The sequence below is a fragment of the Anabrus simplex genome, chromosome 5 (genome assembly GCF_040414725.1).
Source record: "Anabrus simplex isolate iqAnaSimp1 chromosome 5, ASM4041472v1, whole genome shotgun sequence".
In the NCBI taxonomy this organism is placed as follows: domain Eukaryota; kingdom Metazoa; phylum Arthropoda; class Insecta; order Orthoptera; family Tettigoniidae; genus Anabrus; species Anabrus simplex.
In genome coordinates this window covers 359,168,953-359,195,835 of record NC_090269.1, presented here as the reverse complement: position 1 = coordinate 359,195,835, position 26,883 = coordinate 359,168,953, and positions in this window count along the sequence as shown.

Genomic DNA, 26,883 nt, shown 5'->3' with positions numbered 1-26,883 from the left:
ATGCAAACAAGAGCTCCTACCTGCAGGCTGACGTATTCAAACCTCCTGTTGATACCGAGGTGTCAGAATTTAAGAGTTCGATCCTTGGAAAGTTAGCGTGTGATCCTCGACTTCTCGAGGGTACATACGCGGTATTCCTTACCTGTAGGTATTGAGCTAAAGCTAGATCATGTAATGACGATCGCGCAGGCCCCTCGCCTAGCATTTACGGCTTCCAGTTCGAACCCGCTATCTTCCGAAGTAGCGAGAATGATTGAAGAGTGTTTGAGGGTGATTCATTTGTTGGATGGAGGCGTTAAGCTGCCTTCTTCGGTAGGAGTAGGCTATGTCGGGATATCGATTTAAAATCCTAGTCAGGAAGGGCAGCCGGTCGTATAAAACTATGGTGTGAGGCGGGGTGTGCAAAAAAAAGCTAGCAATAAGTAAGGGCTGTTGATGGGGACGTTAAACCTTGTGCAGACTCCTTCGAAAATGATTTTTTGAGTACATGACTTGACGGTGATTCATTTGTCGGATGGAGGCAATAAGCCTTGTGCAGGCTTCTTCTAGTCGGGAGTAGGCTATGTATCGGTACCGGGATATCTAGTTATAAAACCCGCTACAACAAATTTATCGCGTATACTGCGATTTAAAATCCTAGTCAGGAAGGGCAGCCGGTCGTATGGTGTGAGGCGGGGTGTGCAAAAAAGCCAGCATTAAGTAAGGGCTGTTGATAGGAGGCGTTAACCCATGTGCAAGCTCCTTCACCAGGAGAAGCCTACATGCCGGTACCGTGCAGGTTCTTTCGATAGGAGTAGGCACTGTGTGTGTTTTAACCTCTCCGTACAATCATGATAGTTTACGTTAGGAACTTACATAGGCTAAATGCTACACATTCTATGGCAGAGCCGGGAATCGAACTCGGACCTCCGAGGGTAGCAGCTAACTACTGCACTACAGAGGTGGACTATTTCAGAATATTTTACAACCTTAATTAGTACTATGTTTTACGAGCTTGAATGGTACTCACATAAGAAGACGTTCGCGAGTTACAAGCCGCTTATCAGTGTCTTCGTTCAAGGTCGAGCCGGAAGATACGTATACAATTTCAGCTAACACATGCATTCCACACAACTCGCTCAGAATGACTGTGCCGATACTTCGAGGACTGTAGGACAAATCTATAGCCTACAGTATGCATGCCTCTCACCCGGTAGTCTCGGGTTCGATTCTCTTGGGAATAAAAATGTGTTTAAATCGCATGAATGTGTTGAGTTGTCCTTCCTGATGCAAAACTAGCAGTATCTAACCTCATAGTTTTACGACCGGTTGCCCTTCCTGACAACTCGGATTAAGAATCTGTCGAGAATCGGGGATTTACAGCTAGATCAACTTCTTAGATTTTAAATCACGAACTATTGTTTTACGGCCGGATGCCCTTCCTGACTAAGATTTTAAATCGCAAGAATTTGTTTTTAAGACTAGTCGCCCTCCCTGATGCAAAACTAGCAGTATCTAAGCTCTTGGTTGCCCTTCCTGACAACTCGGATTAAGAATCTGTCGAGAATCGGGGATTTACAGCTAGCTTAGATTTTAAATCACGAACTAACAAGAGCACGTGGAATTTACCGCCGCCGGGGCAGCACTGTTCTCTCTGGATTAAAAGCTTTGTTTCCAAACAAGAGCACGTGGAATTTGCCGTCACCGGGGCAGCACGGTGATTAAAGATGGTGGATGACAGCTCTGTCAGAAAAGCACATGGGTTTGTAAAGCATTTAGAATTTGTCGCCACCACATAGAGTGTAGCACGGTGATTAAAGATGGCGGATGACAGCTGTCAAAAAAGCACATGGCTTTGTTTCTACGTGGAATTTGCCGTCACCGGGCAGCACGGTGATTAAAGATGGCAGATGACAGCTGCACATGGCTTTGTTTCTACGTGGAATTTGCCGTCACCACATAGAGGGCAGCACTGTTCTCAAAGATGGCAGATGACAGCTGTCAAAAAAGCACATAGCTTTGTTTCTACGTGGAATTTTTCAATTTACCGCCACCACATAGAGGGCAGCACTGTTCTCAAAGATGGCGGATGACAGCTGTCAAAAAAGCACGTGAGTATGTTTCTACGTGGAATTTGCCGTCACCACATAGAGGGCAGCACTGTTCTCAAAGATGGCAGATGACAGCTGTCAAAAAAGCACATGGCTTTGTTTCTACGTGGAATTTTTCAATTTGCCGCCACCACATAGAGGGCAGCACTGTTCTCTCTGGATTAAAGATGGCGGATGACAGCTGTCAAAAAAGCACGTGAGTATGTTTTCAAACAAGAGCACGTGGAATTTGCCGCCACCACATAGAGGGCAGCACTGTTCTCTCTGGATTAAAGATGGCGGATGACAGCTAACGAAATTGCCCGCATGATAGCAGCACAGTGCTCAAAGATGGCGGATGACAGCTGTCAAAAAAGCACGTGAGTATGTTTTCAAACAAGAGCACATAGAATTTGCCGCCACTACATAGAGGGCAGCACTGTTCTCTCTGGATTAAAGATGGCGGATGACAGCTGTCAAAAAAGCACGTGAGTATGTTTTCAAACAAGAGCACGTGGAATTTGCCGCCGCCACATAGAGGGCAGCACTGTTCTCTCTGGATTAAAGATGGCGGATGACAGCTAACGAAATTGCCCGCATGATAGCAGCACAGTGCTCAAAGATGGCGGATGACAGCTGTCAAAAAAAAAAAAGCACGTGGCTTTGTTTCCCAACAAGAGCACATAGAATTTTCCGCCACCACATTTCAAAGGTATCTAGCTAAAGAGTACAGCACTGTGCTCTGTTGATTAAAGATGGTGGATGGTAGCTGTCAAAAAAAGCACGTGAGTTTGTTTCCAAACAAGAGCACGTGGAATTTGCCGCCACCACATAGAGGGCAGCACGGTGCTCAAAGATGGCTGCTGTCACGTGGAATTGTCTACCACCACAGGTATCTAGCTAAAGAGGGCAGCACGGTGCACAAAGATGGCTGCTGTCAAAAAAGCATTTTTCAAATTATCCGCCACCACATTTCAAAGGTAAGTAGCTAAAGAGGGCAGCACTGTGCTCAAAGATGGCGGATGACAGCTGCACGCGGATTTGTTTACCTCGAGCTAGTGAGGTTAAGTTGGTAGCACTAAGGTTTAGACCCGTCAAGATAGCTGCACTGCTGATGACAGGTGACGAAAGAGGGTAGCACGGTGCTCAAAGATGGCGGATGACAGCTGTCAAAAAGCACGTGGCTGTCAAAAAGCACGTGGCTTTGTTTACCTCGGGCTAGTTAGGTTAAGTTGACACTACTGAGGTTTAGGCCCGTCAAGATGGCAGTACTGAGGTTAGCGATGCGTTGTTGTCTGTCAAAAAGCACGTGGCTTTGTTTACAAATCTGTCAAAAAGCACGTGGCTGTCAAAAAGCACGTGGCTTTGTTTACCTCGCGCTTGTGAGGTTAAGTTGGCACTACTGAGGTTTAGGCCCGTCAAGATGGCAGTACTGAGGTTAGCGGTGCGTTGTTGTCTGTCAAAAAGCACGTGGCTTTGTTTATCTCGCGCTAGTTAGGTTAAGTTGACAGCACTGGAAGAGGCCTCTGGCTGAGGTGGAGGAGGCCACTGGGAGGCCACTGGCTGAGGTGGAGGTGGAGGTGGCCACTGGGAGGCCACTGGCTGAGGAGGAGGAGGAGGCCACTGGCTGAGGAGGAGGCGGCCACTGGGAGCCGGAGGTGGCGGTGGCGGCAGAACTCTCCCATTATACTACTCCCAGAGTCCAGAGTTCGTGTTACGAGGGCTGTATCATCAAGAATCATTATGATGGTACATGTAGTCTCACACGGAAGCCGAATTTAAAGGATTTACAGACTTTCCTTTCTTTATTGAATAATTGAGACAATGGTTTCTAGTAAGGATGTCCATCAGACAGTTAAGTCAAAGGCTCAAACCAGCGTTCGGCCCCTAAGTGTAAAATGATTGTGATAGAGTGGACAAGAGAGAGTCGGAATTATACATGGATTTCAAATTATTAGTTTCTTCAGTAATTTTTTCCTGAATAAAATACAGATATTTTATGAATAAGACCTTTCATTTGAGTAGATAGATTAGGATTACTGAACCCTACCTTTACCTCAGCAAGTGACGAAGAACCCGATACGACCCAAGAGACAGATCTCATGAAATTTTGCTGATAGGTAAGGAAGGTAGGTATCCTTCAGAGTGAACCAAAGGGTTCAGTATGTAAGTGGACTCTAATACTTTACCACCGTCCGCAAATAAAATAGCCAAGAGTAAAAAATAAATAAAATTTGATAGTTTGTAGCAGAGTAAAGCGAAAGGCCGTCACACATTTCGAAATTCCGCAAAAATATAAAACGTTTTCGTAACTATGTTCTAGAACAGAACAAAATAATATTAATATGCTGGTTTAGAAACTCACCGGAACTGTTCCGTATGAGGGCCCCCATTTCGGTGAGATCTTTGTAGTTTCTCATATTGAAGAAAAGTCTTTCAGAAAGACCCCCATAAGTGCCGGACAGAGAATAACTGGCGCTATAGTCTCTCATGTATCGCCCCTCCTTCCTCACTATGGTGATAGTTACGATGATATTTTTTGCTCTTCTGATCTTCTCCAGGCTTTTATTGTAACTGCCCCCATTACTGAGTCCATCTGTAATGAAGACTTAAAAGACCATACATATAGTTATAAATATATCAAGTTCAGTGTATTTCAATGTCATGAATTTTCTTCTTGCTGGCATATTAATATTCCACAAACTCCGTCCGGGTTTGGACGGCAATGCTATAATAGGAAAGGGACGAGAGATGCTGTGGTGTTTAATAAGGTATACAGAATGTACGAATAAGGCATCGGGAGAGTTGGCCGTGCGGATTGGGGCGCGCAGCTGTGAGCTTGCATCCGGGAGATAGTGGGTTCGAACCCCACTGTCGGCAGCCTTGAAGATGGTTTTGGGGCTGTACCTTAATTTATGCCACGGCGGCTTCCTTCCCACTCCTTGCCTTTTCCTATCCCATCGTCGCCATAAGACCTATCTGTGGCGGTGCGACGTAAATCAACTAGCAACAAAGGAAGAAGAAGAAGAAGAAGAAGGCACGGGAAATAAGTTAGCTGATAGGGCTGTCAAGGAGGCGGTCACATTGCCGCCGTTGCCTTACAGGGTCCCACGTAGTGATATTCGTTCTCAGCTGAGACATTTCGTGATGTTCCATTGGGAGATGAAGTGGCAGGCCACCCCTGTTCTAAATAAACTGAGAGTGATAGAACTACGAAGGTATGAAAGACTTCCCTTCGGGCTTTTCGAAGGGAAGCAGTGGTATTATGTCGTCTTCGGATCGGCCACGGTATAGTAACGCACTCCCACTTACTGAAGGGAGAAGCCCTCCCCCCCCCCCCCCCCGACCAGTGTGTACTTGCGGTTGTCATCTTACCGTGGTACACATCATTACGGAGTGCGTGGACCTGGCCGATATGTGCCATAGTCCGAATAACATCTCCCTCATCTCACGAGATGACGAGCAGTCAGCAGACCTGTCATACGTTTTATGAGGTATCATGGCCTGTTTTATCGCGTATAAAGTGAGTTTTTTATCTGCTTTTAATTATATGTTATTGTTAACTACGTTTTATTCTGTTGACTCTGCTTTAAATTGTTTTGTGTTTCCGTAACTTTTAATTTAGATTATATATAATTATGATAACACGTCAAGGCGAAGCCTTATTCTACCTTGGTCTATTTTCTCTATTATTTTATAACAAAATCATGCATTGCGAATTATATTCACTGAATTATTTTAAATTCAAAATTTTTTCATCGTCATTTGTTTTAAATTCTAGTCAGTGGATATATTTTAAAATTTTAATTATAATTCCATTTCGTTCCATTCGTACCATTTGAGGCCGATGACCTAGATATTAGGCCCCTTTAAACAACAAGTATCATCAGTAATGAGTGGCCAAACATCCAGTACACATTCCTCACACGTAGGAGAAGAAAACATGTTATATGGACATGGGTCCGGAAGTCCGACTCGTTGGCTGAATGGTCAGCGTACAGGCCTTCGGTTCAGAGGGTCCCGGGTTCGATTCTCGGCCGGGCCAAGGATTTTAATCACTTCTAATTAATTCTTCTGGCTCAGGGACTGGATATTTGTGTCCGTCGCAACACTCTCCTATTCATATGTAGACAACAAACAACTCTACCAACCACCACAGAAACACGCAATAGTAATTACATCCCTCCATATAGGGTTGGCATCAGGAAGGGCGTCCGGCCGTAAAACAGGCCCAAATCCACATGTGTGACCCCACAGGTGTGGGAAAAGCGGTAGAAGAAAATGATAAGGAGGACATGGGTCCGGAAATTCCTTACTTCTTCAATGAATTGAAAGTTAAATATTTTAGTAAAATATCTTAAGTTGAATAGCCCTGTGTACCAACTTAGTCCAGAAGAATACATAAATAATTTAAATATCCTAAAATCAAATGAAATACACTTACATATTAAGGTGTTGTTCTTGTTATGTTCAGCTAGATGATACACAGTGGCATTGAAAGCTTCGTCGTAATGAGTAAGGGCCCTTAGGCGCCTGGATTCGTCGTAAGGGAGTTTTCTGATAAACTTACAAGTCTCTGTGGTGTTTATTTCTATCATCACTTGCGATGTTGAAGAGAAAACAATCAGTCCTGCTGAGAAATCGCTGCGCAATCTGGAACAAAAGTACAGAAACGTCTTTTTGAAAATATTAGTTTTTATCGTTGCTGCTAATGCACTTTGCACATTTCGTCTTATTATAACAGTACTGCGCGTCATTCGGCTTTCTGTATGAGTTTCATAATAATAATAATAATAACAATAATAATAATAATAATAATAATAATAATAATAATAATAATAATAATAATAATAATGCGTGAGGCCTCCGGAGAGGTCTGGTGCAAGTCTTTCGAGCTGACGCCTTATAGGCGACCTGCGCATCTGTGATCATGGGGCCCTATCTAGACGGAACACATGCCCAGTCCCCGAGGCATCGGAGTTAATCAATGAAACTTGAACTCTCCGACCCGGCCGGGAATCGAACCTACGACCCCTTGGACCAAAGGCTAACACGCTAACCATTTAGCCGTGGAACATACCGCTGCTCAGCCCGAAGGCCTGCAGACTATGAGGTTTCGTGTGGTCAGCACGACGAATCCTCTCGGCCGTTATTCTTGGCTTTCTAGACCGGGGACACCATCTCACCGACAGATCGCTTCTGAATTGTAATCACGTAGGCTGAGTGGACCTTGCACCAGCCCTCAGATCCAGGTAAAAATTCCTGGCCGTGAATCGAACCCGGGGCCTTCGCGTAAGAGGCAGGCACGCTATCCCTACACCGCAGGGCCGACACATGACTAATATTATACTAAGACACAAAGCTTTGAATGGACCGTTCAGCCTTTTGTGGTAATTACAGCCGAGTCCATTATTCTCCTAGGTAACGTATTATCCTCTCTCTATCTTCCAGTTTATACTTATCTACATATTCAACCATCGAGTTTATTCTAAACTTAGATTGCATCTCTTTACCTGTAATTCTGAACGAGCAATTTAATTACCAAGTACAACTCCCCAGTTCATTGTGAAGCATACCTTTGAAGACTATGTGACTAGAACTGATAAACTAGTAACAATCTATTTTTTAACACTAACACTACTATTTCCAGTTCGTCCGGTCGTACTACTGGGCCGATTTTCTTAATTTTTTAAACTCTGTCCGGAATTACCTGACGGTGAATCATCAGGCATTGATAGGTCACTAAGTTCAGTCAACTTTAGATAATCTAAAATCAAATCACTAAATGGCACTCCAATCAGTTGAGGCAAAAGCTTCATCCTAGCCCGCAATACATTCTATACAGGGAGTTGCACGCGGTTCTTTCTTTCTTTCTTTCTTTCTTTCTTTTTTCTTAATCCATTTGCCCTCCAGAGTTGGTTTTTCCCTCGGAGTCAGCGAGGGATCCCACATCTACCGCCTCAACAGCAATGTCTTGGAGCGTGAGGCTTTCGGTCGGGAATACAACTGGGAAGGAGCACCAGTATCTCGCCCAGGCCGCCTCACCTGCTATGCTGAACAACGGCCTTGTGGGTGCCTTAAGTTAGGTATCATTCCGGAATTTGCTGGAGAAGAAATGGTAAACCACATAAAACCACTTCGAAGATGGCTGAGGTGGAAATCGAATCCCCCTCTACTCAGTTGACCTCCCGAGGCTGAGTGGACCTCGTACCACTTTTAAAATGTCGTGGCAGAGCCGGGAATCGAATCAGAGCCTCCGAGGGTGGCAGCTAATCATACTAACCACTACACCACAGAGGCGGACAAGTTGCAAAGAAGCAATATCTTCACGCAAGAAACGCATAGCCTTGAGGTTCCCTCAGCATACACCAGTACCAGATTAATTCCTGGGAGGAAAGGCGGCCAGGTGCAGAGCTAACCACTCTATTCTATTTAGTAGCGAGATTAGGGGTAGTGGAAGCCTTTATGTTCCACCCCTCCAGGGGCCTTCATGGCCTGTACTGATGTGATTTTTTAAAATAAGAATGGATGAAAACCAAAACGGTATAAGTAGCATTTTGATCATCCAGAGAAAGAGGTATTTAAACATCTTAACACTCGTATAAAGTCGGGTATGGAATAAAACAAAAAAATAAATATTTTACGTTTAATGGACCGCTATCACTTGTATGTCTTTGCTGCTGAAAGGATACATCCTCCCGGAGTTACATCCTGAAATTAACTCATTTAAAAAATAGTCACTTCTTATTATCTTAACGTAAACAGACCGGCTAAGCTAAACGATTAAAATGACAGGCAAACGCGCAATTTCAACCAAATTTGGAACATATATGACTTAATACTGTCTGGAGAAAAATACAATGGGCGTAAGACACCGCTGGTACTCCTAGTGGTGGGGATGAGAAGGGAGTGATATGTACAATTAATAAAGAAACGACCTATATGAGTATTGAATCCATAGTTTTCGGGGTCGTTGAAATGAATTGTGGCACTCTGGATGACATTTAAGTCAAGTTCAGCCCCAGTCGGAACAGGGGTTGAGAATAGATGGAAAAGAGTGTCGAAAATGACAAAGATTATGGATGTATGTTTTTATGTTCCAGCATAGCTCTCAACCAAACTTGGTACACGTATGACTTTCTATCTGAAAACAATACTGTGGGGGTAAGAAATCCCTAGCCTTCCCACGTTTAGAGGTTGAGAGGGAGTGCATGTAAAAATAATCGGAAACGATGATTGTCGAATCCATAGTTTTCGAGGTCGTTGAGGTGAGTTGTGACTAGGGAATTCGATCCCGGCCCTTATTTCTAATCCCGAGATTTTGGGATTACACTTGGTCAGTCCAGGGATTATCCCAGAATTGAACCAAACCAAACCTCATGGCACTACAGCCCTTGAAGGGCCTTGGCCTACCAAGCGATCGCTGCTCAGCCCAAAGGCCTGCAGATTACGAGGTGCCGTGTGGTCAGCACGACGAATCCTCTCGGCCGTTATTCCTGGTTTTCTAGACCGGGGCCGCTATCTCGCCGTCAGATAGCTCCTCAATTCTAATCACGTAGGCTGAGTAGACCTCGAACCAGCCCTCAGGTCCAGGTAAAAATCCCTGACCTGGCCGGGAATCGAACCCGGGGCCTCCGGATAAGAGGCAGGCACGGTACCTCTACACCACGGGGCCGGCTCCCGGAATTGAAGGTTACAAAAAAAGAACATCTTACAGAAATCAGCTGTTTAATTAGCTAATCGAAATTTAGACAAAATCAACATATTTTACGGTATACACCTAGTTAATGTAATCACTCTAACTAATAAGACTTAGGGTCAGACTAACCAGACTTAAAATCACTCAGTCCCTTTGTTAAAATTATTATTTTCCAAGAATCAGTGAGATCTCTTTAAACTTACATAAATTAAAAAACCTTATGTAACAAACTATGCAAATAAGCTTTGGAAATTAACAACAATCTCTCTGAACATAGACTAAATAGACGACTTTCATGTAACAACATAATAAGTGGGTAGAAAGTTTCTTAGCAAAAAGTATTTAAAAATAACATTAATCAGTCACATTTCACATTTCTCGTAAATATAAAGAAAACTAATTTAATGGGAACATTCTAATTTGAATTGCGAAAATATGATCTGAGAAATAACAACGCATCCAATGTCTCATCATCAAGCCTGCTTCTCAATTTGTTGCACATATGTGCAGCTGCTAAGAAAGTGCGTTCAGGTTCAATGGAAGTTGGAGGAATCGTTAGTAAATACTTATAAGCCTACTCTAGGTTACAGCTCCGAGTAGAATTTGAAGACCCGTATAGGTTCATTTCCTTCTTAAAATTTCTGGACAATTCATTTTCATTTAATGCTTGAGGAGACATAATTATCATGTTGTTTTCTATTTCCAGCTGAAGCTTTTCTTTGAGCGTCAAATCATATTTTTCTGTATTTGTTCTTTTGTTCTTCCTCTTCATCATTCGTTTTACCATTTAATCTCTCAATTAAAGAAACAGGACTTTGCTCGGACTTGAAAATGTACGCTTTATTACATCATCGAACGCCAACGCCACATTGTCACTATAAGCATTTTGTAGGTAGCATAATACGCCACTCAACTCATTTATTCGTCGGCCTTTCATGCGCTTTGGAAAATGTATCTTGAATTTAGAAGCCAACTCGGAGTTATTGTTATTTAACTGCTTAAAAAAACTTAAGGGCAGCATCAGCTGTGCATAAATTCGCATCAGTGCGACTGAGTGCTTCTACAGTTAATTTGACTGGAGCCAAAACTTTAATTATTTCATCGATGAGCTCGAAATCGGACTCTTCTAACCGCACTGGATTATTCAAACGCACTGAGAGTTTCGCTACACGCAGTCTATGTTGAAAATTTTTAAAAATGATGTCAATCCCGAAAATCCCGGAATCCGGAAAATTTAATCCCGAAAACTACGGGATTGTAAAGCGGCCGGGATCCCGGGGATCGAATCCTCTAGTTGTAACACACTGGATGCCGCTTAAGTCCAAGTTCAGCCTCCATCGGCATGAGGGTCAGTAGGAATGAAAAAGAAAGTGTTCAAAATGACATAGGCTTGTGTTAAATCCAGAGTTTTCGGGTTCGTTAGGCTGACTGGTTGTAGTCCCAATGATAGCTGGAATCCGGTACGTAATATCTATAGAGCGACGCGAAAATACATACAGTTATCACTTATCATTATTATTTATTAGAGAGGATCAACAACTTCCCAGACAATCTGGGTTGTCACAAGGACAAAATTCCACACGAAACAAAATAACGTAACTTTAAATTAATCATAAAACAATTATTCTAAAAATTCAAAATTTTTCGTAAAACATCAGGCATTCTCACAGTAAAGAATTCTACAAAAATTCACTTCACACAGAATTAACATTTATTGCATATCCTGAAAGTAAACAATCAAATGCACCCTGGCAGAGCATGGAACAATTTTATATCAAGACACATTAATTGGCCTATTATAACGTTTCGCCTAGTTCGCCTAAAAAGCTAATGGAATGTAGTGTAGACTGCTGTTTTTAAAATTTAGTAGTGCGAAGAGTGAGTATGTTTTAATGTGTGTGAATACTTTGCTCCGCATAGGCCCGTCAGATAAACTGTCTAAAGTTACTTAATTGCTAACAGCGGACTTCTATTCATAATTTGTCTCACTTGTTCATAAAAAAGAAATAATTGCATATTAAAGAAGCATTAGAAATTCAACCAAACTAACCTCACTGATCACACCAATAAAAAATCCCCTCTTCACACTATGAAATTTTAAAACGAAACAGTTCTCAATTATTTTTATTTGCTCTTAATAAATCCCACTGCAGGTTACTGTGACGAAAAGTACGTCTGTAATGTGAGTCAGGTTATATTTGTCTGTACTAAATTCAACATTCAGTGAATTTAGGCAGTGGCTTAAAACTTCGACCATTATGCAAGTTACATTTTATCGCTAAAAATAACATCTTAAAAAGTGCTTTTCAATTCTTTAATACGTATTTACTGTAATCCCAACAAGGCTATCACCAAGCTTTCATTCCAGCATACGGCAGGACAATTAACGGTGATCAGGAGGGCACTCTCATGACACCACAGAACAAAGAAGGCATCCTTTCTCCGCACCCCACTCAGACAAAGATGTAAAAAAAAACGCTACACAGAGGCAACTAAACTGGACTCAGTCCAACCCAGTACCGCAGAGGCTGCCAGATAAGTAGAGAAAACTTTCTCAAGGTTACTCATGTGCTAACAGCGGACTTCTATTCATAATTCATCTCACTGATACATAATATCTCCAGTTCACAATCATTTACGCAACGTAAACAATATTTAATATACATCGTTAAAGGTGATTTGATAGAATCTGAGGATAGAACGAAACATTTCATTTCACACTTACCGGTAATTGTCCATTTCTTACAGGCATGTTACGGTGTTCTAAGTGTTTCATTTCGTGTTTCGACAGACGAGAAATCTTTTCTACAAATTTGAAACAGTTCCGTAACAGAGTGCAAGACAGAAAGACTTGGCGCTTTCTTCGCCAAATCTCTACACCACAAGGTAGAATAGAGAAAGTGAGTGAGTGCAGTTCGGGGAAAAGAGGAGCTCCTCTCCAGTAAAGTGATGTCAGGTCATTTAACATGAAATTTCCTCCCCCTTGCTGTCACGGCGAGGTTTTCCGGGGAGAGAAACGCACCGTTAGATTGGAATGAGGCCATACTTCTACTATTTTAAATTTATTTCATGAGGCCGTATCTAAAAATTTGTGACAAACGTTGGGGGATAATTCCTAAGATAAAATCAAGAAAAAATAATCCCTATGAACGTATGCCCTACAATGCGTTGTTACCGAGTTACACGTGACGGAGTTGCAGGACGTATATTCGACACATCGCAGGAGATGTTCAAAGTGGCAAACGTGAGCAGCTTCAGCATGGGCCGGCCTGTCGAATAGCTGCAAAGGCGTTATTACAAGCCGTTGATATGGCATTCACCACACTTTTCATGTGTCCCCACATATAGAAGTCCAGTGGATGAAGGTCAGGAGACCGGGCAGGCCAGTATATTGGACCTCAACGACAGATCCACCGTCGTAGGAAGGTATTGTCCAAACCCCGATGTACATGTGAACCGAAGTGCACTGGAGCTCCGTCGTCACGAATCACGTGTGTGGTGAGCTGCTAGTTCCAGTAGTACAGGCAGCGTGTCCCTCAAGAAGGTCGGATACACTCGTCCCTTTAGTCATCATCGTAGAATAATTACCAAACCAAACCCCACAGCACTTAACGCCCAAATGTCTTCGGCCTGGCCAGCGACTGCTGCTCAGCCCGAAGGTCTGCAGATTACGAGGGGCCGTGTGGTCAGCACGACGCATCCTCTCGGGCGTTATTCTGGACTTTCGAGACCGGGGCTGCCATCTCACCGTCAGATAGCTCCTCAATTATAATCACGTAGACTGAGAGGACCTCAAACCAGCCCTCAGGTCGAGAGAAAAATCCCTGACCTGGCCGGGAATCGAACCCGGGACTACCGAGCGAGAGGCAGGCACACTACCCCTACACCACTGGGCCGGCTCGTAGCTTAATTGAGCATCGATAATACTGCGCCACACATACTGGGTCCAAAGTACTGTTGATGATTAGATACAGTCATACTATGGAGATTTTCAACTGCCCACGTGTGTGTATTATGCAAGTATGTCATTTCTTCTAAATGTGATTTTAATTGGTGAACGAAACGGACGAAGGGCGACAAAATTATCAGTATGTTATTGACCGTGTGCAACACCTCTAACTCGATACTATTGCATTGTAGGGCATAGAGGCGTTTTTTCTTGTTTAGATCCCAGGTTTGTTAAAAGCTTTTAGATACGCCCTGTATACATTTATTTTGGAAAAAAACTCCTTGCAATATTTACAGAACATTTATTTCACCAGTAATCACCGTTATTTCTTATCAAAAACAGAAGATTTTCTTTTCGTTTTGTTTCAGCATTTATTGCCGTCACTATTCATTTATCAAGCAATATAATCGTCAGTATGAAATACATGTTTTTCGGCAGAAAAATGCTTTTAATTATCTGGAAATACGCCTTTATTAATACGAAAATACTAGTAGCTATTTCATTTCTTTCTATGATATAAAATATACTGACCTATACGCAAATGGAAAATATGTAGTTCCACAATCCGAAGTTCCTCATTCTACTGTTTATGTGAAGCAACGCGAGTATCGAACTTTCAAACGAAAATCCCATCTGTGTAGTGTACAGCTGCCAGAACCCACATTTACAAAATGTGGAGAAGTCGAAATCCTTTTTTTTTTTCCAAGAGGATACGGTTATTCATTGGATAAACATGCGTTTACTGACGCAAACGCCTTTGAATTGGAAAAGTCGAAATATCTTTGTCTTTGAGGGTAGATTAGCTCTTGCATAAACTTGCGTTTATAGACGCAAACGCCTATTAATTCTTCCCTTAACCGTAGAATAAGTTTAATTTAACTATGGGGTATGCCTAACAAGAAGAAAATATTTTAGGTTATGTTCCAGTTTAATTAGAATGAAGGAATGACCAACCCAAAATAAACATTTTCCTTGTTAAAGCCTGCGAGTAACTTACGGATAACCTCTGACGACACAGTCTGCGAAATACATCGCTCGTTTATATTCCACTCTATTTACACTCTTGGAGTCGTCGATCAAGAACAGAATGGAGCTCGGCGAGGAATTGTAGAGCTTCTCCATCACCAGCCGCAAGTCGGTGAAGGAATGTTTTAGCGCTGAAAATAAATGGCGCCCTGTTAACGAAGTGTACCACATTTCAATATAAAGCAATTGGTCAAGGAACATCGCAATGATAATTTTCGTTTCATTTTTTTAGACAAGTGAATGCTTCACAGGATAGCACAATAAAAAACCAGTCTGTCCAACATAATGCATAATAAAGGAAGTTCAGAAAATGGAAATAAAAAGAATAGCGTTATTAATTACAGAATGACATGTTTCATCTAAACAAGTGCGTATTTTGAAAGTCTTTAAATCTCGTCAGATAAAAATGAGGTAACCTCTGAATAAATATAACTGTATACACGCGGAGATGCGTTTTACTTTTAAGCCACTTTTCTTTCTCCTCTGGCCTTTTTCCAATTACTTAGGGGTCAGCAGTAAGATCGGTTTATGGATGGATGCCCTTCGTGACGCCAGTCCAATGTGGAGGTATTCACCCTATGGGATAGGTAAAGAGGTCTGTTACGTGTAAATGAAGAGAAGATCATATAAAAACCCATCTCCAGAGTCAGAGGAATTAACCACACAGGGCTAATATCCGTGGCCCGGCCGGAAAACCAACCTACGGCCCTCTCAACCGAAGGCCGCTACGCTGACTACTTAGCCAAGGAGTCGGCCTACGATTCACACTAGTATTGAAAATGAAAACCTACAACCTGTTTTCCAGTCTTTGACCGGGTCAGGGATGTAATGAATGAATCAGCTATAGGCTGTTATTACAATGGGGTCGCCACTCCCAAAGTGATATATATTAATGAGTGATAGATGCTATGAAATGATAATGGAGAGTGTTGCTGGAATGAAAGATGACAGGAAAAACCGGAGTACCTGGAGAAAAACCTGTCCCGCCTCCGCTTTGTCCAGCACAAATCTCACATGGAGTGACCGGGATTTGAACCACGGCATCCAGCGGTGAGCGGCCGACATGCTGCCGTCTGAGCCACGGAGGCTCTTCTCACACTAGTATTATTATTCGTATTACTTGTTTTGTTTAAAAATGGTGTGTAATAATGCCTTTCTTTCCCAGTTAATTTCTAGGTGCATACTATTTGTATTTTAACAGTAACTATTCCATTATTATTATTATTATTATTATTATTATTATTATTATTTACAGCGTTATGCCCATCTGTGGAGCGCGATATAACTTATTTAGCTGATGCTGATTTTTCTTCTCCCAGAATCTCTTCATCTGGGCGGTGAACATTTTCCTCCGTTCTTTACTACATGATTTATTAGTCCTGGTATTCATTTTCCAAGCAGTGACAGGTGACTACTTTTTTTTAAAACTGGAGTTGATCTTGAATATTTTCCTTTGGGATGTCAATTTCCTGAAGGTCTTTTTGTATTTAACTAAGCCAGTTGTTCTCGACTTTCATTGAGAGAGCAAGGTTGAGAATACTTTCGGTGAGCCTGTCATTGTTCATGTGGCCATATAAGTTTAATCGCCGTTTCCTGACGGCGCCGGTGATCTTTTCAAAATAATAAAACACACCCCGCACACACCCACACATACTCATAGGCAGCTGAAAATATCCTTGGTATTGTTGTCGCTAGTCATCAACAGCGCTTTGGATGCAATGTGTCGTGTGATATCCTCCATAATCAACTGATCGGCAAATACATGCTACCCGGACGACTGAATTGACGAGGATATCTGACCTCCTTGAGGGACTCGCTGCAAACCTCTACTGCTGAAACATGTGCCTCTAGCAGTTCACTGCTCCATGTGGTCCATGCTGGGGATCTAGTGCAATTCAGTTTGTATTTGCACTGGTTTTAAGACACCATCTTCCCACGATGCCGGATAGGGGCTTCGAGGTCCAGTGCATTGTGATTCCCGGTCTCGTGACCTTAATCTACTGGACTTTTATCTGTGGGGACACATGGAAAGTGTGATGTACACTACTCTGGTTAACGACATCAGTGACCTAGAACAGCGCATCTACATCGCCTGTGCATCTCTTTGACAGGACGCAGGTTTCATCGACTTCGCCAGTCCACATCGAGGCTGTTCATGGCCAACGCTTTGTGACCAATGTACGTCTTTTAACTCCGTTCCATATAAAGAGAGAATATCCACCTGATAACACCCCTATTAGGAAATCGAAATGTTCGGCCTCCTAAACAGTTCATATGAACAATACCGTGCGAGTCCGCTGCACCTGAGTTCTTCTGTTGTTAGGTTTCCCAACGAACACACTGGTGGTGTGATGGTCGATTCTCCTTTGCCGTATACCAAGCATCCTTAACCACTTACTGCACATAACCTTCGCAAAAACACGTATGCCACAGGTATTTACACAATGCATCAAACTGTCATACGCTTATGTAAAAAGTATGTGCCAATTATAGGCTTCCAGAAGGTTATGAATTGAACGCTAAAAGTAATGGTATACTGACAGAAAATGCGTGTGAATTTGTGAAGGGGAAGTATTTGTCCATCTAGTACACTTTCCGGTAAACTTCTGGCTGGAGTCGCAGTGGTGTCATAGGTTAAGTGGAGTGCTGCAAATACATTTGCAGTTGGTAGGCAGGTTCGAATGCGACTTGAGCACTGTAAATTTATTCGCATTTTGTACTTCGAGAATCATGCACAAAGCCAATGTATCCCAATACTCTCATGTCGTGGGTTATTTATTTATTTATTTATTTATTTATTTATTTATTTATTTATTTATTATATCCTTTCTTTCTTTCTTTCTTTCTTTCTTTCCTAATCCCTTTACCCTCCAGGGTTTGTTTCTCCCCAGGATTCAGCGAAGGATCCCACCTGTACCACCTCAAGGAAAGTGTCATGGAGCGTGAGACTTGGGTTCTGGGATACAACTGAGGAGGAGGACCAGTGTCTCGTCCAGGCGCCAGTAACCTGCTATGCTGAACAGGAGCCTTGTGGGAGGGATAGAACGATCGGAAGGGATAAACAAGGAAGAGCGAAGGAAGTGGTCATGGTCTCAAGTTAGGTACAATCCCGGCATTTGCTGGAGAAATGGAAAACCACAGAAAAACACTTCAAGAATGGCTGAGGTGGGAGTCGAACACCCCTCTACTCAGTTGACCTTCTGAGGCTGAGTGGACGCCGTTTATTTATTTATTTATTTATTTATTTATTTATTTATTTATTTATTTATTTATTTATTGGTTGTCATCTGTGTGGAAATCTTTCGTGGTACAGGCGCTATGCTTCCTGTACGTTCTGTCTTGCTTCACTATAGGTGAGGAGCATGCCAACATACTCATCTGTTGAATACATAGCGAAGAATGACCAGCTCTGCCAGGCTACACCAAGTGGCAGGGCAGTACTCAGTGAACATGCATGCTTGCCCCACTGCAAGTCCTGGAAACTGGATGCTGCAATCAAATATTCCTCTTCACTGCCTTGTATGTATAAGCGCACAGTGTTGCGACATAGGCGAGATTGTTAAAGTAAATTTCGTACTTATGTAATAATGTTATTTGTTTTACGTCCCACTAGCTACTCTTTTACGGTTTTCGGAGACGCCGAGGTGCCGGAATTTAGTCCCGCAGGAGTTATTTTTACGTGCAAGTAAATCTACCGACAGGAGGCTGACGTATTTGAGCACCTTCAAATACCACCGGACTGAGCCAGGATCGAACCTGCCAGGTTGGGGTCAGAAGGCCAGCGCCTTAACCGTCTGAGCCACTCAGCCCGGCAGTACTTATGATATGAGTTCGATCACGAGTAGCCTATTATGGTATGAAAACCCGGTCACAGCAAGTTCATTAGGCAGCTAACTTTCCGCGAACCGCACTAATATGACGAACTTTGTCTACTTCAGGTATCATATACTCACTGCACACGCTCGGGCGAGCTAGTTTATTTCCTGTTTAAAACTTTGTAATTGCTTTGTTTAAGGCACTATGTTATAGGCACATTGTCTCGAGATCCGATACGAGCGACACGCATTCAGCGTCGGTCTTTCAGTCACAAGCTCCCTGCTTCCTCAGCTGTCCTCTCTTTGTAGTAAATGTCCGTTTCTGTTAGAGTCCGGTGCATCCCCGTTCTCTCTACAGACTGTTTTTGTGTGCTTGCCGCGTGCCGTCAACGGCCGTTTGAATTTGAGTGAGGAAACCATTAAGCTGCTTGCTTGTCACCGCAGTGGTGCAAGTAGCTCTCCATAAATTAAACCAATATGTTTTAGTGTTCAATAAATGATAGAACTGACACTTGTATGGAAATAACTTGATCAAATAGCTTGCGGCCAGGCCTGGGTACGTGTAGCTGGCACTACTCGCTTCACGTGACAAATTCAAATCTCTCTGTCACCCTCTCGCGATCTCCTTTCTCTCACTCTCCCGACGGTCTTCGCGAGTAAGTTTGAAATAAAACTTGCTTCCCGTTCGAGGTCTCCACAAGTAATCGCAATGACTGGAGCTTGCGCTATGGGGTCGCCTCTTCCTAAAGCATGGACTTCGGGCTCTGCATGGGGCTATATTTGAATATTCTGTTTATATAAAATGATGCTATTTGGACCGTGATCTGCTGATACGGTACAGTAGAACACATGTCCTCAAGGACATTTTTGACATAAATATGTCTCATGGCTGGGGGGGGGGGGAGGGAGGGAAGGTCATCTGGAAATTTGCGTTACGGAAGTTAGCGTCACAAAATGTGTGACGGAAGTATAACGCTAGGAACCGTGCAGGCTGTGATGTAAGCTATTGACGGATGGTCAGACAATGTTATCCAACAACCGTACAAGCTATGTCATATGACTGGTGGCCATCTGAAATTAACTGCCGTTTGTGAATGGTCATGACCGAGAGACATATTTATTATCATTTGTTTTTTGCCATCGAAAAGTTGAGTTTTTCTTGTCTTGATCTCAGGAACAACCCTCCGATGTATTTTTTTTTTTTACAAATGTTTAGAAGACTTCCTGTATATAGCCTCCTCAGTCCATATGTAGCATATGCTATACATGCGGTTTTGCGTGCTTACAATAATACAATAAATATAAGATAAAGGAATTGTAGGAAAAATCATCTCTGAGTCCTGATGTAGCATTGTGTATATGCTAAGCGTCATAAAACAACCTAGCGAAACATACAAATTTTCTTTGCTGAATATTTTGAAATTATTTTTGGCAAATAAAACACATTGCATGCAGAAAACAGATGCTGGACTAAGGAAGCTAAAGGGAACGTAGTTTTCCACTTGTGTTCAGTCTTTGGACTTTGGAACTAACTTTGTAGATAATCCAAGGAACACCAAAGAAATCGGTGCTGCACACCATTTTTGGATATACGAACAATTTGGACCCTGCGTTTAGTATACTTTTCATTCCATCTTCGATAGAAATTCATTGGGATGATTCGACAGGATAAGATCTGTGTATTTAAGGTACTCACCCAAACAAGATGGCCGTACAGGCTCTACGTCAGTGTCTTTTAGGTACCAGTGAGTAGCATTGCAGTACCACGCAGGCGGTCCTTTCAAAAAGTATCTCAGATCACAGAGTGTAACGCACAGCGACTCCTCCGAAAACATTTTACATATCCATTTGCCGTTGGTTAACGGTGGGTAGTTGGGGAGACAGTCTGCAAATGTTGAAATAAATTAGACACAATTATACTGACTTCACTATTCTCAAAATGAAAAATAACTTTGTTGCTTTATACGATGTAGGAACTCATACTCAGCAAATATACCCTCATCCGAGGAAAGAGCACTGGATGTACTGTATCCAGGAATTTTTTTACAAGTTGCTTTACGACGCACCGTCACAGGTCTTATGGCGACGATGCGGTAGGAAGGGGCTAGGAGTGGGAGGGAAGCAGCCGTGGCCTTAATTAAGGTACAACCTCAGCGTTTGCCTGGTGTGAAAATGGGAAACCACGGAAAATCATTTTCAGCGCTGCCAACAGTGAGGTTCGAACTCACTATCTCCCAAATACTGGATATTGGCCGCACTTAAACGACTGCAGCTATCGATCTGGATCAGGAAAAATTAGCCAAAGTTTCAAAGTACTTTGGCGGAACATATGATAGCACATTTGCATTTGTTAAACAATTACTGGACACAGAGCATGAGCCCACAGGCATTAACATAAGCTTGAAAATTCTCCACATGAGCCCTAACGGATACATTCTTGACACACTCAAACAATGTGAAATATAAACACTAACTGTATCCCACACCACCAACAGTCTAGCATGCTTACGAGCCTATCTTCCTAAAGTAAGCGTTCACTGACCCTGCAACATGGAGGCGGAAGACCATCCGGCTCTCGAGAAAGATCACGCTAACCAACTATGACAGGGAGTTGTCGTTAGTGATGAATCACGCTTATATCTTGTCCGGGATGTTCATTGCAATGGTATAGTGATGTATGGATGTGATACGTGGACCCTACCAAAGAAAGCCGTGAAGAAGATAGATTCCTTCGAAAGGAAAATCCTGAGGAGAATGTATGGACCCATATGCGTACAAGGGGAATGCAGAATTAGATATAACAATGAACTATATTCCCTGTATGGGGAGGCATCCCTGTCGCATGCCATTCGAATTAAGAGACTTAAATGGGCAGGTCATCTAATTAGGATGGGAGAACACCGAATCCCAAAGAAGGTATTCTTAGGAGACTTTGGAGGAGGAAGGCCAGTGGGAAGGCCACATAACAGATGGGAAGATGGTGTACATCAGGACGCAGCACACATCCTCAAGATTTGGAAATGGAAAGTTGCTGCGCGAGATCGACAAGTTTGGCGGAGAGCAACTGGGGAGGCCATGACCCGAAAACGGGCCGTTGCGCCATAGGTACGGTAAGGTCCATTGCAATGAAATGAAATTGCGTATGACTTTTAGTGCCGGGAGTGTCCGAGGACATGTTCATTTTTACAGGTGCAGGTCTTTTGATTTGACACCCTTAGGCGACCTGCGCTTCGTGATGAGGTTGAAATGATGAAGACGACACAGACACCCAGCCCCGTGCCAGCGAAATTAACCAATGGTGGTTAAAATTCCCGAACCTGCCGGTAATCGTACCCGCGACCCCGGTGACCAAAGGCCAGCACGCTAACGATTTAGCCATGGAGCCGGACTTCATTGCAATAGCATCTGACGAGAAGATAATCTCTTCAAAATAACACAACTTTACAATGACCCACCATGTCGTCGGAACTAAATCCTGATGATAAGATGTGGAGTATAATGTGTAGACGACCAAACAACTATCCTTAGCAACCCCGAAACTATGGAACAGCTGACCCTCATGTTGTAGCCAACATAAGTCATAATTCCGTATGAAGCGATCCAGAGTCTCATTGCATCTATGCCGCGAAGAACACAGCAAAGGATTACATCACAATGTGGTCCAACTCTGTACTACATTTTGTGTATATGTTTACACAGAGGAACCAAAAACTCGACTCATTGTATCGCTGTCCAACACCCCGTCCTACAAGCTCAATTGTAGCTATTTTAGGTTTTCAGTAAATCTTCAGGCAGCACTGGCAAACTAAACTGCTGAAGTTAGAGGGGTTTGGGGCGAAATAAGGTCGTAAGATTGTTCCGTAATACAAGCATGCCTTTGCCTGTTGGCAGAGGTGAGGAGGAGGAGGAGTCAGCTGAAGAGAATCTAGTATTGTAAAATCCCAACGTAAACAAATTGCTGCTGTTGTTGCAACATCACGAAAAGGATTGGGATATTTGGACTGGTAGTACTGTGTAGCCTACCTAGTAAGTGTGGAAGTCAGTGATTGATTGATTGATTGATTGATTGATTGATTGATTGATGTTTTCAAGGACAAAATAATTTCGATCATCATCCCCGGTGTGGAAGTCTCTGAAGAATAGCGACCTGGGTGTCTTCGGTTGTGAAAACGCTCCCGATAAATTCGTCCCACCCTTGCTTTATTACATACTGCCTCACCATTTAATTAAAATCATATCGCATATTTCATGATTTGTTGAAGCTATTTAACCTGTACTCAGAGCTCGTCTGTAGATCGCAGTGCACTGGCCTCAAGATACATTGATTAACATTGCGCAGTCTTGGAGGGGAAGGCGACGTGGAGAAATCTTAACTGGTTTGACGTTCTGTTTAACAGAGGGGAAGAAGTATAAAGTTTGTATTGACTTGTCAAACATGTTGAGCGAAGTTTTGTGATTTATTTTCTCTTACACTAATTAAGATAGGAGTAAAAGTTTTGAAGATATTAACTTAGAATACCATCTTCCACCACCAGTTCAAATGACGTTCCTTATTACAATTAAACCTGTATATCTGAGGAGGAAGCGTTAGTTTCATACTGACTTAACAGTTTTAAGTGTACAATACGATGTAAGTCTATTCTATATCCCCCACTCGGAAGAGTTTTACAGTCTAATATCCCACTCGGTGTATTTAAATATATTACACAACGTCATTCTTAGTCATTTTTCGCCGAGTGGTGGTTTTTTTTCTGTCGAAGTCTTTTGTAATCACTCCCTTATTGTACAATTTATTGTAAATGATTTGATTCAATTTGTAAATAAATATATTTGAAAAGTTATGTACTCAATTTCAAGTGAGTAAAACCAAAATATCCTGCAATTTTCTCCACTCACCCCCATTGTCTTCCTTTAAGTCACCTGCTTGGTTATTTGTCTGTTCCTGGAGATCCAAAACAAGAGCGTCCTTTCTTAAACCCTCCTTCGTAGTCTCCGATTTGCAGATTTAGTTGTTTCTCTGCCCTGATTCGTAGGGCTTTCGACAGGACATTGTGCGTAACAGGAACTATTGAGAGTCTCGGTAGTTATTCACGTCTGTTTAATGAACAGGGTGTATTAGAGCTTAAGTCCAGCAATTTGGACGTTTCTCTGTTTTCCAAACTCAGTTGCTTTATCGATCACCTTGTTGCTTGCATATTATTAATTTATACGAAGTTAAATTAATCCCGAAACCCCAGAGTAACTTATAAATACTTTCTTTTAACAGAGCCCTAAAGTTGAGACCGCAGCCAACCGAACAGACACAACTAGCATAAATGAACGCATAAGCGGATGAAATGCTGGTAGACGCTACGCGAGTTGATCACGTTCTGTCAGCTAAATTCTCCCCTCTAGTTCTCAACACCTTACCACACACTCCCCTTCAGTAGCAATCGTAGTCACAGACATTTGTGTACCTTTGTTAGGATAGGTGGGCAGAGGTATGAGTTTCAGTCCTGTGTGACATTTATGCATTGGCGATTGGCTCTCAGGAGCACATGAGCACGTGAACACCCAGTTGTAAAGCATATTCACGCGTTCGTGGACACCGGTAATTCAAAATTGTTTCCTTTTTTCGACCTGATTTCGTCAACCGATCAGCTTACAGTATATCGAAGCTCCGTTACACTGACTGATTCGAGTTCGACTGACAAATGCCAGGGAGCACACTAGAGATTTTGCTATGAACCTTAAGCCCGCTGTCACACAGGGCATCGAACGATCAAGAGCGACCAACTGGCATCGAGTACTAACGACTAAATTCATTTACCTTGTCACACTGCTCATCGATCGAGAGGGATCGACTGCACGGAAACAGCTGATATTCCCGCCCAGTACCGTACAGGCTACAGACGTATTCATATTCACGGGAGAAAAAGAATGTGTTGTGAAAGCGATAATTCTGGTGGAAATATGATTCTAACCTATGAATATATTAGGAGAAAGGAAAGAACCAGACGATCGCAGTGGACAAGGTAAAGAGTCATGGAGAATTCCACCAAAGTGTGCCTTCGTTGTGGAATGACGAAGAAAAATTCAGGAACTAGTACCGAATGTTCATCAATAATTACGGTATAAGGAATTAGAGGAAAAAATGTAGCCACTAATAAATATCAGGCAAACAAATTACAGGAAAAGTATAAGTTCTGAGGAAAGGCTGACACTATCGTTAAATTCAATATTCACAACGATTTTTTTAGGTTTAAAGTCAGAAGTGATGTTCACCTCCGAAACAACTACTGTATGTCCGTGGCAAAATAAGATCAAATAAAGGATTAGTGGCAGGTACATTTCTTTGCATTCTGTAGGATTCTAATAAAGTATTGATAAAAAAGGACTGAAAACGGTTATGTAGCCTACATCAATTTGAATTCATAATTTGAAGGTGCTACAATGACCAGTGGAAATATATTTATTTAGGCCTGCAGGTTTCTGGACATTGGTGACTCATACAGATTTAGGATTGCTCACAATATATCAGTGGATTTGTTCCTATTATATGTGATGCCATTCATAGAGCACTACAGCCAGAATTCTTGACAGGGTCAAAGTTCCAACAAAAGCCTCACAACAGTGGCTCATTGTACTTCAAATATAAGACTAATACCATTTATGCTTATTTGTTTTAATGATGCTGGATCTTGGAGCATAATTACTGTCTTTTCAAATGATATTTTGAGGTGTTTATTAGATGGAGGTTAACAGCTTTTTTTTTTCCATACCACTTGGTGAGATCCCACCTACCAAAACAATAGACATATCAAGAAATGCTTCCAGTCAAAATTTACATTACCTAATGTAGAAATAATGTGTCAAGTTTCATTACAATCCTGTAAATAATTTTGAAAGAAAAAAAAATGCACATATGCTCTGAATATTGTGAAAATGATAAAAGTATTGGAGTTCCTTACACTGTTTCTCTCCCTCATGATCCTCTGCAAATCTCTTGTTGCCTCTCCTCTTCTTTGTTATTGTGCCATGTTCAGAATAGTATCATATTGCTTTCATGACAAGCATGTTGCTGAATTTCTGTAGGCCTACTGTGTTTTGTGCAAAGAATCCAGGTCCATATCCAAACTTTGCAAGAATGACAATCCTGTTTTAATTTATATCATTGAAGACTACGGCAGCTTCAAAAGCAGCTAATTTTACCAAATGGCTGTGAAGAAAGGTTGTCTATGGACATCTCTTCCAAAGTAAATTCTCTTTGGGGTTCTGTGTATTCACATGTGTGTACATTTCTTGAGGAGTTCAGGTGAGGCTAGTGCTCTACACTAGCTTAATAACTATAGGAAAAGCTTCTGGAATATAAGTTGGCAGTGTAATAGACTGATACTTGTCACAACTACATGTAAATTACACACAAGGTCTTGTTTATTACCCTCATCACTAAGCATAAAGTACTGTCCCCCCAAACTTCGCACTGGCAAGCTGCTCTAATTGCTCACTTGACAATAATAAACCAATTAATATAAATCCTGCACTTCCATCCAAGTTACTGGTAAACTCCTTGGTACAGAGTAACAACTTTTTCCGCAAAGGTCTGGTAGGACTCTCTTTCTTACCTCAATGTTGATTTTGCCTTTCTGTGTATTGTTCATATGTAACTTCTTAACTGATATGAACACTACCAAGCATATCTATCCATCCTGAAATACTTTCCTTATGAATCAGTTCAAGGAAAATGAAAACTTTGCCTTCAGTTTAACCCAAAATGAGAACCAAACACTGCAAAAAATAATAGGTGCTAATAACAAGCACCTTGCCTTCTATTTTTAGAAGTGAAGAGTGTGCCTTTCTAACAACTAAATACTATTGCCATCTACAGTAAAATGTTATTTAGGCCTGTTGCTCAGGTGGTAAATGATTTAATTTTGCTATATCTTACATTGCCTGTCAAAACTGTTTGTAAATACCAATTATATAAATTAATGTTTGACAGAGTAGGGTGTATGGGTCTTTTAAGATCTTGGATTGACTTACAGGGTAATTAATCTACTCAACCTTTTATTACAAATATGTAACTGTCATATGGATATACTTTTTATAAATATGTACATGTTCTGCCATCATATCCCCTTAATATCACATCCCACAAAATACAGTTTTTTTAATGTTGTAGATTAAAATCTACAAAACTTTGGTAGAAACACCTGTCAAAATAGTTACAAATTAAGTTTTCATCTTTGTTTTTCATTGTTTATATGGATCTACAGCACAAGAAATAAAATAATCGGTCTACCTTGATGCCCCCTGTAGGCCTATATGTTATTAATAAATTATAAG